This window comes from Chionomys nivalis, chromosome 1, assembly GCF_950005125.1.
Source record: "Chionomys nivalis chromosome 1, mChiNiv1.1, whole genome shotgun sequence".
Classification (NCBI taxonomy): Eukaryota; Metazoa; Chordata; class Mammalia; order Rodentia; family Cricetidae; genus Chionomys; species Chionomys nivalis.
The window spans coordinates 4574835-4588902 of NC_080086.1; the positions used below are offsets into that span (position 1 = coordinate 4574835).

The 14068-nt window shown below is 43.2% G+C and overlaps 1 protein-coding gene across 1 annotated transcript in view; it reads right to left on the reverse strand.

Annotated features, from left to right (window-relative positions):
- Rassf8 (Ras association domain family member 8) overlaps window positions 1-14068 on the reverse strand; it is an 84248-nt gene that overhangs the window by 11587 nt on the left and 58593 nt on the right. The window lies entirely within an intron of this gene.

Below are 14068 nucleotides of genomic sequence, written 5' to 3' on the forward strand. Positions count from 1 at the left end.
CTAATTGTGTCCCAGGTCTAAAGACTTGCTCAATGCCATGCTGGTGTCTCTCTTCTCAATTTGTTCATTAGTATAATGTCAAGAGTTTTTAAAGTTCCTGTCACTTCAGGAATCATAAATGACCAAACCATTTTAAACAAACTTGCTCCGTGTCCTGCTGACCAGTGTGCATTCCTGTGTCACATCCCCTGGCCTCCCCAGGTCTCTCTGAGCTGCTCACACTGGGGCTATGAAAACCAGCAGAAGGAAATCATTCCCTCACGCATGTCTGTCTTTTATCACTGTTGGTTCCCTGATTTCATCAAGTCAGAAGAGTCCAACCACTAACAGTAAAAAACACACCCTTCCCAGTGTTCACTGTTTATCCAGTCCCTTAAAAACAATCTGGCCACATTATGTACCAATCAGAAGGCTTTACCGAAATAAACCAAGCTCCCCCACTAACTGGGCACATCATCTCACTGAAGTTCCATAGTATCCCTTCTTCCTGGGCTTTAAACCTCAGCTCATTCTGTGGTAGGCCTACAGTCTGAGGAGTCTACCTGTTCTGTGGTAGCCTACAGTCTGAGGAGTCTACCTGTTCTGTGGTAGGCCTACAGTCTGAGGAGTCTACCTGTTCTGTGGTAGGCCTACAGTCTGAGGAGTCTACCTGTTCTGTGAAAGGCCTACAGTCCAAGGATGTCTGCCTGCCTATTGTCTTGTGCTCTTTCTTGATTTTAAGAGAGAATGACAGGCTTAGGAGAAGTAATAAACATTGTTTTAATTAGGTGATTATTTGGATTAGTTTTAAGGTTTATAAAACACTAAAATCTTTTCTTGTCCCTCACGCAGTCTCGTCAAGCCTTACGACAATTCAGGCCACCTGTGCCTGGGGTGGACAAGTGAAGAGCACCAAGCCTCAAGGGCACAAAAGCACACTTTCTGTCAACTCTAACATAAGGAGACTCTGATTGTTAACTTCCCAGAATGCTGGCCCAGCCCTCCTATGATGCCAGCCAGCACATGAGCTTGAGCTGACTTCTCTGAGTTCCTCAAGCGTGGTGCCCGTGAGATGTTAATGCCTAGAGCAGGGGTGGGAGGTTTACATGCCACAGAAACGAAGGAGCTGCAGCCCTGGACTTGAGCAGGTTCTGCAGTAGACTCCCTGAAGCTTTCATAGGTTGGCAAACACATTAGATTGCAGCCGCATCGTCATTCCAGAGACCATTGAGGAAACTGGAGAGTCCTGACAAGACCAGCTCCTTTCTTGTTAGACGCCTGGTTCACCAGAAATAGCACTCCTGATATTCTTTCTTTGGACACAATTATCAGACATTACATATACCTTTGTTAAATTAAAGGTTCTGAATTGAAGCCTAGTTAGTAACAATTTATTGTCCATTAAAAAATCCTCAATCTTGAGAAAGCTTTGGGTTTCACTGAAATCATCTCCTTCCAAAGAAACCTGCATGGCAAAGGATCCCTCAGGCTCAGGATGACCGGCTCACAGTTAGGACATGATGGAGTCTTACCTCTAGACACACTGTGGCCTAATAGTGGGATCCAGAGCTCACATCCTCTGTGACTGCAATGAGCAACTGTCCCCAGTGCCCCCTTCTGTGATCTCCCCTTCTAGGCACGCCATCTATGTTCCAGATCCCTAATTAACCTCTGGCACATGACCTCATATTTTCCTCTCAGGGAAGAAGTGTAGGGATAAGCCCCACCCATTAGGGGGCGGGTTCGCCTCGGGCTAATGTTTACTGATAAATCTGCCAGGCGTGATCCCAGCAGCCCTTTTTTCTGCTTTCCTGTTCTCCGTGGGAACCTGTGGTCCTGTAAGTCTATTTCCCCATTAAAGCTGTATATATTTTTATAATCTGTCTGCATTCATTTATGCCGTTACATTTTGGCGTCCAACGTTGGGATATTTTGCCCCCGCCCCGGCATGGGGGGGGGCAAGCTCGATCTTTCCCAGCCTTTGTGAGCAAGTTAGCTACCGGAGCTCAGGAAGTGCGATTGGGCGAGCATAGCCTGCTAGCTTTCACAGCGCGCTCCTGGCTCACTTTCCCTTCCCCCACTCCAGGCCACGATACAGTCCCAGAGCGACCCCCACTCAGTCCCTTACGCCTAGCCTGTGGGCCCACCCCTTCTTTCAGACTTACTCGGGCCAGAGCATGTTAACCCCTCCCTGCCTGCCTTGGCTAAGTTTGCAGCGGAACTCCGCTGCCTGAATTAACGGAAGCACCTGAGGTTTTGAAGCAGCAGACAAAGTGACCCCTTCCGTGACCAATCTAACTTCTCAGGCAGTACAATAATTTTCATTTTGAGTTAATTGTTTCAGACCGGCTCTGGCTTAGACCACGTGGACTCAGGTGCATTTCTTTCGCCACCACTGGTAGGAAAACGTCATTACAGGTAAATAATTTTCTTTTATAAATAAGAAAAATGTCTGAAAACATTACCATTCAAGACTTTAACAGCCTTTTTGATTGTACCATGTGGGAGATTTTACAAGAAGTGTCTGTCAGCCCCACTGATATGGATCTTTCTGGGATTCGTACTTTTCCTTGGTACTATATGGTTTGATAATAGAAATATGATAAAGTCTTTACGAGACGAGGTTGAACGCTTAAAAACAATTGAGAATGACAACAATCTTCTCAAGAATCAGTTTGAAGTTCTCCAGGCAGAACAGATCTTTGTTTAACACAACTCGACAAACTGAACAAAATTTAGAAGAGATACAGGCTGATGTTAAGGAGAAATTCATTACTATGGAAGAGGGAACCGCTGATTTGGACCGTAAGCTTCAGTCCCTTTCTGTAAGAACTGTAACATTAACGGCTGATATTAAGGAGAAATTCATTACTATGGAAGAGGGAACCGCTGATTTGGATCGTAAACTTCAGTCCCTTTCAGTAGGAACTGAAACATTAACTGAGAGAATCAAAACTGCTGAATGTGACAATTGGATTTTGTCTAAAGCCTGTGACAGATTGGCGGAAAGATTGTCAATACAAGAAGGCACGGTTTATGCTATAAAAATTATGTCCAAAGATGAGATGTTATCTCTAATGGACAAACTTCATACTTTAGAATCCTCAATGAAGGCTTTGGAACATAATTCTGGACAGGAGATTCAGACATTGCAGAAGGCGATGGTGAATAGAATTGAAAAGATTGAGGAATTTCTAAATTCTGATGAAGAAGAGCAAGGGGTAGAAAGGCAAATTTTAACTACATCTGTGGGTAAATCTCTCCGGGACAATTCCCACAAAGCTCTACCTACAGTTCTACCTGCCTTTCCAGTAATAACAACAGAGAAAGTGGTTGGTTCCAGAAACCCTAGGGTCATCAAGGAAGATACATGGGAACCTGTCCGTATGAATGATCTCAAAGAAATTAAGGAGGCTGTAATGACTTTTGGAATGCATGCCTCTTTTGTTAAAGAGATGCTAAGATCCTGGGCCACGACAAGCAGAGTAACTCCCTCTGACTGGCTGCAACCGAGTTCTGCGGTACTTGAGAGTGGACAGCAATTGAAATGGAAATGCTTATTCAGGCAAGAGACTAGACTTTCAGAACAGCAGGAAAGAGCGAAGGGAACTGAGATTTCCCTAGATCAAATTCTAGGAGAGGGGCTCTTTTCCGACCCTCGGGAACAAGCTAATTTGGATGAAAACACACTCTCCATGTGTACTACAGCAGCCTTAAGGGCTTAGGACAGGGTGCAAGACCCAGGACAGAGAATGGAATCATTTGTCAGAGTTAAACAGGGTCAGAGAGAACCCTTTAGTGACTTTTTACAAAGACTAACTAAAGCTGTACAAATAGGGATATCTGACCCAGAAGCAAGACGTATAATGATTGAGTCTTTGGCTTATGAAAATGCAAATGTGGAATGCAAAAGGATTTTGGGGCCTTTAAAGCTCAGATCAGCGCCCTTGGAAGAATGGGTCTTGCATACACTGAATGTTGATACATTTGACTATGGCACTGAAGCATGGGTAGAAGAAGCAATTTCCAATGGTAAAAGGAGACATCAGAATACCAAATGTTTTAATTGTGGCAAAATGGGTCATATGAAAAGGAATTGTAGACAATGGATTTTCAGAAATAATAATAATGCATCTTCAAGAAATGACAGAAATAGGAGGACTCAGCCTTCAGGTTTATGTAGAAGATGTGGAAAGGGCAGACATTGGACGAATGAGTGCAGGTCTACAAGAGATAGACAAGGCAACCTGATACAGACGGGAAACGTGAGGGGGGGGGCTCACAGGCCCCTATGGCAAACATGGTTCAGTCATTTCCAGTTTCTGCAGAGAACGTGCCTCATCAGGACAATTAGGAAGCCCCATGCCTACTGTTACAAGCAATAATGATCAGAAAGATGAATCAACCATTGCAAATAATACGCAAGAAATTTCCCAAATCGATAGTATATCATTACATGGACGACATTTTGTTATCTGATTCAAACATGGATACCTTAAACAGACTGTTTGAAGAAATAAAGATACTTTTACCTAAATGGGGATTGCAAATTGCTCCTGAAAAAATTCAGAAGGGAGATTCTGTTAATTATTTAGGTTATAAAATAGGTTTGCAAAAAATTAAGACACAAAAGGCACAAATTAGGAGAGATCGCCTACGGACTCTCAATGACTTTCAAAGACTGTTAGGAGACATTTCTAGTCTACGACCAGCTATTGGGATAACACCTGATCTAATAATTCATTTGAACAAAACCTTGGATGGTGACAAAGATTTAAACAGTCCCAGAGAATTAACAGCTGAAGCAGAAAAGGAACTGACAATGATTGAGGAAAAATTACAACAGGCGCATGTGGACAGGGTAAATCCAGGCTCGATTGTATTCTCGTCATACTACCATCAAAAATTTCCCCTACAGGAATTTTAATGCAGAGAGATGATATTATCTTGGAATGGATCTTTTTACCACATAAACCAAGTAAGAAACTGAAAACTTATGTGGAAAAAGTCTCTGAGTTAATTATAAAAGGCAAGTTGAGAGTTCGTCAACTAGCAGGCATAGACCCAGCAGAAATTATAGTGCCTTTCACTGCTGATGAACTAAAGAAATTATGGGAAGATAATGAACCATGGCAAAGAGCTTGTGCTAATTTTTTGGGAGACATTAATAACAACTATCCAAAAAGCAAGAGGCTTAACTTCATAAAGAGAACTTCTTGGATTCTTCCTCGAATCGTCTGTGATGCTCCAATAACTGGAGCCCGTACATTCTATACTGATGCCAATAAATCAGGGAAGGCAGGTTACAAATCAGAAGACTTGGGTAAGGTGGAACAAAGTCCTTATGGTTCTGTCCAGAAGGCAGAATTATATGCCATTCTTATGGTGCTAAGGGATTTTAAAGAACTTATTAATATAGTTATTGATTCACAATACACAGAAAGAGTTATTTTACATATTGAAACTGCTGAATTTATATCTGATGATACAGAACTAACCTCATTGTTTATCCAGGTACAAGATTTGATTAGGAACAGGCTTTGCCCTATGTACATAACACACATCCGATCCCATACGGGTCTGCCAGGTCATCTAGCACAAGGTAATGCAGAAATTGATCAATTATTGATTGGTAGTGTGCTACAAGCCTCTGAATTTCATAAAAAAACATCATGTTAATAGCAAAGGTTTGAAGAAAGAGTTTTCTATTACATGGCAATAAGCTAAGGAGATTGTAAAGAAATGCCCTACTTGCTCTTTCTATAACCAAACGCCACTGCCTACAGGGGCTAATCCAAAGGGCACCCAAAGGAATGAAATCTGGCAGATGGATGTGTTCCACTTTGCAGAATTTGGCAAATTAAAATATGTTCATCACACCATTGACACGTATTCAGGCTTTTAGTGGGCAATGGCTTTAAGTTCAGAAAAAGCTGATTCAGTAATCACTCATTTATTAGAAGTCATGGCTATCATGGGTATACCTACACAAATAAAGACGGATAATGGTCCTGCTTATGTCTCTAGGAAAATGAAATGGTTTTTTGATTATTACAGTATCAAGCATGTTACAGGTATACCATACAATCCTACAGGTCAAGCAGTCATAGAAAGATCAAATCGAACTATAAAGGATATGTTGAACAAACAGAAAGGGGTGGAAAACACCCCCAGAAATAGGTTACATAATGCTTTGTTAACCTTGAGTTTTCTCAACGCTAATGAGAAGGGAACAACGGCTGCAGAAAGACATTGGATAATAGAAAAATCTACTGAACTAAATCAACCAGTTTATTTCAAGGATGTGCTGACCTCACAATGGAAGCCAGGAGATGTGCTGCGTTGGGGAAGGGGATTTGCTCTTGTCTCCACAGGGGAGGAAAAATTGTGGATACCGTCGAAATTAATAAAGGTTCGGTTTGAAGAAGAGAAGTCACTTGGAAAAGATAAATAACAATTTATTCACAAGGATGGTGATCATACTGATGGTAAGAAATGCTGATAGGTTGGGGGCAGGGTTCTTTTCTTATCTCCACAGGAAAATACTCATCTTCAAAGAATTTAAGGGACCCTGAATATTTAATTACTGACGGATGGAAACTAGTTACGACCCACTAAGGATCAACAATAAAATTCTATACATTTTGTAAGTATTAATTTTTTATATGTCTTATTAAACATTTCTTTATAAATATGTAGAGCTGGTTTTGGAGTTGGACTATGGTTCAGTCCCTCTTCACTTCCAAGCCTGTTGATAAGAGATATCTCAGAGTTTCTGTCTCAGGTCAGGAGCCATGAAATGGGACAGAATAAGAATAATTATGTACTTGATAAACTTTCTTTGCCTTTCCTCATATCTGTGTCTTTCTTTATATGTCAGTATATGTCCTTGTTGTTAATGTTTAAATTTCCCATAACAAGCAACAAATTTTCCGACAGTAATCTTTAAAGTTTCCAGGATGAAGATGGGGCCCCACGACATCAACTCAATCTGGTTTTTATGACGTCATGAATTTTTTTTTAAGCGCTAAAATTAGACCTGTTTTTTTGGTACCAACTGCACGAGACAATTTCAAATGGTGCACATTTTTGACAACACTCTGGCCGGACCTTCTCAAAACGCTCAGAGACTAGTTACAATTTTCTTAGGTCAAAGGTTAATTTGGGAATTTTACCATCATTTGCTTTCACAGGATCCCCTAAGAAGAACGTCGCCCCCATGTCAGCTAGAAGCAATTTAGAGGATGATGTCCCCTCTCCCAACAGAGTTTGCCCTCAGGGTTAGAGACATCTTTTAGTGGTTGGTTTAGGGTTGAGGGGATGGGGTGATATAGAGACATCTTTTAGTGGTTGGTTTAGGGTTGAGGGGATGGGGTGATATTTTATGGAATTAGGGGTATTTTCAAAAAAAAGGGGGGGGAATTAACTGGTTTTATGGGATGATTGGTATTTGTGAATTACTGTTTTTAGAAAATTGTATTGGTACTGATTCTTGTATATTGATATATTGAATATTGAATGTGAGTATTCCTACCTCTATTTTTGTATGAGTATGCTTATAACTTTGTCTATATTGTATTGATACATCTACCATATTACATTGTACATTTCTACCTCTGATACTATGACATTGTTTACAGTTGAAGATCATTGTCTTCATATATCGCACAGTTGTTTATTCTTTTAGTCTTCAAGTTAGATAGGTATTGAGAATTATATGTTTGTCATATTTATTTTTAGGTTAATCAGGTCTTTTAGATACATAGAGATTATATTTAGTATAGATAGTATAATCTTCAGCCTCTTTGAAGAGCTGTAGAAAATGGCCTTTAACCTAAAATTCTGTGCCAACGAGACACAATTACTCCTGGCAACGCCACTCTACTCCCGAGAGAACATTGAGCACCAAAGACACTCCACTGGGAGCTTGTCTTCTTGGCAGAACTGGCCTTTGGGTTAAGAAAACCCCATACCTCAACTTCTGACAAAGATATGAAACAGGATTGTCTTATCCTGCCAAGACAGGGTAGGATAGTTCTAAGAATGGTATGTCAGTTATGTTAGGCCTTAGCCAAAGTTGGTTGACTCAACATTGCAAACGAGACTTTGGGTGATTGCCCAGGTAGTCAGTTGTCTCTGTCAATTGTTGCACATTTTGGATATCTCTCGTTTGTTAAGTAATATTTATTCCCTTCTCAGATCTTTGACCGAGTTGAAGATTATATAATTGTAGTTACTCTCTACATTATTTAGACTCCTTGAGATAGAATGTTTAGCAAAACTTTTGTTCTCAATATTGTTTGTTATATTTATTATTTGTTATTATTGTATATAGTTGTATTTGGTTTAGTTCTGTCTTATTTAGACAAAAGGGGGAGATGTAGGGATAAGCCCCGCCCATTAGGGGGGCATGTTTGCCTCGGGCTAATGTTTACGGATAAATCTGCCGGGCAGCCCTTTTTTCTGCTTTCCTGTTCTCCACGGGAACCTGTGGTCCTGTAAGTCTATTTCCTCATTAAAGCTGTATATATTTTTATAATCTGTCTGCATTCATTTACATCATTACAAAGAAGGGTTTCACTTTGAACTTTCAATCATTAAGTTACTGCACTAAACACAAACACATGCACTTCCGCTATCAGGGACACTGCTGATCATACAGACTCATAGCGTCTCACTCTTGGAGCACAGGGCTCTGACCAGGGCTGGCGGGACCAGTCTTTGCAGTTTCGTTTTCACACTTGGAGACGAAGACATGGCTTCTGTCAGGTTTGGGGCTACACTATATTCATCTCAGCTCCATCAAACACCACTGCATTATTTGTGAGCTCACCTAAGAATGAGTTTCCCCATCCTCCCAACAGAAGCCCCTAGCACAGCTCTCCAGAAACTGAAACCTGAAGTATCCTCTACACCTTCTGAAGTCAGATCCCGGCTCTATGCCCAGTCCCCAGACTTGACCACAGGGGAATTGGAAGTCTACATCGAGCTGCATGTGGGTGAGTAGTTGTGAAAGTCGGAGTACCCAGAAAGAAAATGATTTGAGTGTCCTAGGTAGAGTTTCGAATGGGAACAGTGACACGGTGAAGCCCTCCAACAGCAGTAGCACACCCGAGGGCCTGTTTTCCTCACACAGTTTCTATGTGTGCAATTCTGGTTTTGGTAGAGTCTTTGGCGGAGCTACTTTGGACTCAGTAGGGTATGAAAATGGCTCGGAGAAGAAGTTTCTTTAGCTACAAACCACTGCCTGTGAAGAAGCCTTCTGTGATCAAGTATCTATGTGTATGGAGGCATCTCACAAGAGCAGGCGTGGGTGACTGGTGTTCTGACAGTCACCTGAGGACAGGCCAGGAGCAGCACAGCAGGAAGTCTTAGCTGTGCGAAGGAAAGCTGGCCCTCTCACTTTTCAGCTCCTGAACTGGAAGAAAGCAGTCTTCCTCTGGCTAGCTTGCTGTTGTGCTGTTTTTTTTTTTTTTTTTTTTTTTTTTTTCTGTGTTGGTTTCCCTGGATGAACTGCTCCACCCACAGGCACAGCAATGAGCTGTCCAGAGCCTGATGTACCTGATGGAGAAAAATACACCAGACAGAAGACACTCAGTGTAAACGGAACAGAATGTGGACTGAGTGTTTTTCACTACAGCATCTGAAACAGGCGCAGACTGCCGCTGGTCATGTGCTGATTTACAAACTGTCGTGACAGTGGCTCACAGGACACCGAGCCTAGAAAAATGCTGCTGACTAGATGAGTGTCGCGTAGACTTCACAGAGGGCAGGCGTTGTGCTGCGCATGCAGAGACAGTATCTGTGTGACAATGACAAAGCAAAGGTACTCCTGGGACAGGAGGAGCAAGCACAGAAGGGGCTTATGGCCAAGGCTGGGTCGTTAACACAAGATAAAGGTTCTAATGTCCCACAATAGGAAAAAAGGAGAACTTGTATTAAATGAAATCAGCAATTTGTCATGGGGAAGAAAGTCTGTTACTAATATCTTCACTACCATGACAGGGAACCTGCAGCAAGCAACTTAAGGGAGTAAGGATTTACTTCGACTCAGTCTAGCTCCCTCGTGGAGGGGAAGACATGGAGGCTTCATGGTAGCTCATGTGTGAGGCAGTCTGATAACATCTCAGTGGATCGGGAACTCTATCTAGGGTAAAATGGAGCTGGTATATAATCCTTAAATCCTACTCTGACGGTCCCACAGCTGCTTGCAAGATCTCATGTCAGAGGCTGCATAATCTCTCAGAACCAAGAGTTCAGACACACAGGCCGTAGGGACCACACTTCACATTCATACTACACAATGACACAATGCCTGTAAAGTGTCCCGTGTCCGTCCCGTCCCCCCCCCACCCCGGCTGAAAGACGGGCTAGAGGCTGCAATCCATGCCTGCATATAAAAGGGAAGTGTGTCCCAGCCCTTGCAGGCATGGAGGCCCCTAGAAATGGTAATGACCACAGTTCTGCTTGGGGGGTTCAGCTCTGCCCACTGTATGGCAGGTCTTCCCTGCCTTTACACACCTCTACAGTCAGGCTCTAGAGTCCAGAATGATTAATATGGTCAAACAGTACAAGTTCAAGTGACTTCTGAATTATGAATTCAAGTTATTTCTGTACCTAGAAATGAAAATTCTTTCAAAAATTAGAAACTTCTATTATACAGAGTCATTAGCAACAAAACATCTTGGAAAAATAAGACCACTTAAAATAAGGGACATTTTAGGTTACTGTATCATGTATCTAAGAACAGTCAACAACTTTAAATTTTTTTTTCTTTTTTGTTTTTTTGAGACAGGGTTTCTCTGTGTAACAACTCACTTTGTAGACCAGGCTGGACTCAACTTATAGAGACCCACACCACCTGCCTCTGCCTCCAAGTGCTGGGATTAAAGGCATGTGCCACCATGCCCAGCTTCAACCTAAGATTTTTTAAAGGATTACTATTTAAAATTTTGATCACATTTAGTATAAAACATTCTGAGTCAGATAAAGTTACTGGAATAAAAACACTAATTCTTCTATTAAGAAGTGTCTTTTTTCCTTAACCTTTAAAAAAGTTTCTATTACATTTACTGTGTGTGTGCTGTAGGAACTCCTTCAGCCAGTGGCCTTTAAGTTACCAGTCCACTTGGGCGTGGCCTCTTATACTATGAATGCCTACAGAAAGCAGGCACTTGTTCTCTCCCTTCTGGCTTCTGGATTCCGTTCCTGTTCCCCGTTCATGCAGAGGACAGTGATCTGGGAGTCTACCCCTAAATAAGTAATCCTTTATTCTATGCAATTCTGAGCTAGTGTGGGATTATTTTGTAACTTCCATCTTGTGTGTGTGTGTCTGTGGGAGCACACAGGTGTGGAGGTCATAGGACAACTTGTAGGAAATGGTTCTTTTCTACCAGAGGTCCGAGACTGACTCCGGTTGGAAGGCTGACAGCAAGCTCCTTAACCTGCTGAGCCATCCTGATGGCTCCTTCCTTACACTTTCCCGTGAATGCAAGCAGTACCTAGGTTTTAATCTCATTCTTTTTTCCACGCTCATCCTGGATAGTGTCCTGACACACTGACACACCCATCACACCCATTTTCCTAAGCCATATATGATTCTGATTCCATAGCTGCATTGAGATTAACTCCATACCCAGTGCTGTTAACAAGCAGCTCCTCAATCAGGACCAAACGTTTCTTTCTTTTTTTTTTTTTTTTTTTTTTTTGGTTTTTCGAGACAGGGTTTCTCTGTGGCTTTGGAGCCTGTCCTGGAACTAGCTCTGTAGACCAGGCTGGTCTCGAACTCACAGAGATCCGCCTCCCTCTGCCTCCCGAGTGGAGTGCTGGGATTAAAGGCATGCGCCACCATCGCCCGGCCTGACCAAACGTTTCTTTCAGAAGCACAGTGCTTAAACAACCAAGGAGAGATGCTTCTCTGTGCGGAGCCTACGCTGAGCTGGGGAGGCAGCGACTGGGGCCCAAGTATGCTGCTCTATCCTGGGGCCTGGAGTTCCCATCCTTGTACTGTGTTAGACGGCTTGCCAACACCCGCAGTCCAATGCCCTGTTCTGGCCTGCACACACATTTGTGCAAATACTCAGTTCAACTGACAGACAGACAGAAAGGCACACACACACACAATTGTCTTTTAAATGGGTAAATTTTTTTTTTATTTGGTTTTTCGAGACAGGGTTTCTCTGTAGTTTTGGAGCCTGTCCTGGAACTAGCTCTTGTAGACCAGGCTGGTTTCGAACTCACAGAGATCCGCCTGCCTCTGCCTCCCAAGTGCTGGGATTAAAGGCGTGCGCCACCAGCACCCGGCAAATGGGTAAAATTTGCTTTTTAACTAGGATCTAAGGACAAATGAAGAATTTCCATATAATAACCATAATTCAAAAATGAGCAAAATCTTTGTTTATCCATTTTGGAAGACAGGCGCATCAATAACTGAGAGTGGTCTCCAAAATGAACTCTGTCGACTGGTCTCTTTCTACTACACTGACAAACTAAGCCTGTCATTATCCCCAGCTACCTCTAACACCCTAAAGGACCACAGGAACCGTCGTTAGACTAGCGTCTTTTCTGGCTGACAGAGAGCACTGCCACACCAAGCTCTCTGCGTGGGGCAGCGGGACAAGAAGGCAGCACAGTGGGCATAGCCCACAGCCTCCATGTGAGCAGCACTGCAAGCGGTTCCCGACGTCCCTAGCTTTCTGGGGGTCAACTCTGACAGGAGTGCCGCTGTCCACACCGCTTCCAGCACCTTGTCCATTCCCCTCCTTCTCTCTTTCTCCACATTCTAGCCGTGCTATCCCTACCCCTCAGATCACTGACCTAGCAATGACTGAATGCCCAGAGCAGATGGCTCTACCTGGTGAAGGGGTTTTTCACGGGGTAGGTCCTCCAGGCATAGGGAGGATGCTGGGGTAGTTTGATTTGTATTATTCCACAAGTCTGTACTCTGGTGGCATCACTATGGAAGGTACCACAGTGGCAAAGCCAAGTGGATGGGAAGCAAGGGTCCCAGATGTGCTGAGAGTGCTTCAACAACCCTCTTGCCAGAAATAACTGGGGTGTGGTGGGATACCTCGACTCCTTTTGAAGGCAACTCCATGGTGCCCCACCCCTCAAAGGTCCAAAGTCTCGGATCACAGGCAACTCTAGGAAGCAGGCTTCCAACACACACTCCTTTGGGGGATATGCAAATCACATCCAAAGGCCACGGTGGCTCAGAGTTCACTGAAACCAACTGAAAAAGAACCACGGCAATGTCCAGCACCACGTGACACGGCTCTGTATATTATAAAACAGTGCCCAGCAGAGATGCCAATGACACGGCTGTGTATGTATTATAAACAGTGCCCAGCAGAGATGCCAATGACATGGCTGTGTATATATTATAAAACAGTGCCCAGCAGAGATGCCAATGACACGGCTGTTGTATATATTATAAAACAGTGCCCAGCAGAGACAATGTCCAGCACCACGTGACATGGCTGTGTATATATTATAAAACAGTGCCCAGCAGAGATGCCAAGCAGGGTATTTCTCTCAGGAGTCAGGGATAGCGCGTTGGCATAAGAAAGCCATACACGGCTGCTGCGTTCCCTACTGTTTGGCACAAAAACCCTTAAATAAAAAAAATATAAAAACAATGAACTTCTGGGACCTGTTTGTTGCAGTAGTTTATTAAAGGGAGCATGAAAAGCCGTCTGTCCTGTAGTGTGCCTCTGTCGGGTCCAAGGATACTCTTAACCCCTAGAGACGGTGCGAGTGGGCAGCCTCTTCCACTGCGGCTTGTACCCCAAAGACCCTGTGGAGACAGCATGCGCCACCCACGTGCCACCGTAGGGCGCTCTTCCATTAATGAGCAAATGTCAGGTACTTCTACTGAAAACCTGCAGAGAAGGCAGATTTAAGGACAACCCTGTGGCCGTTCTCCTTGAGCAGGGAACTCCTGGGCTTTTTATTACTCAGGACAAAAAGTCAACCTAAGGGCAATGTGCTGAGTTTACTGACTCAATCAACACCAACAGCAAGGAGGAAGCACTAAGTCTTTCTGTGACAGAGTGTCTGCCAGTCAACTCTGTCTGTCTCTAACCTTTCA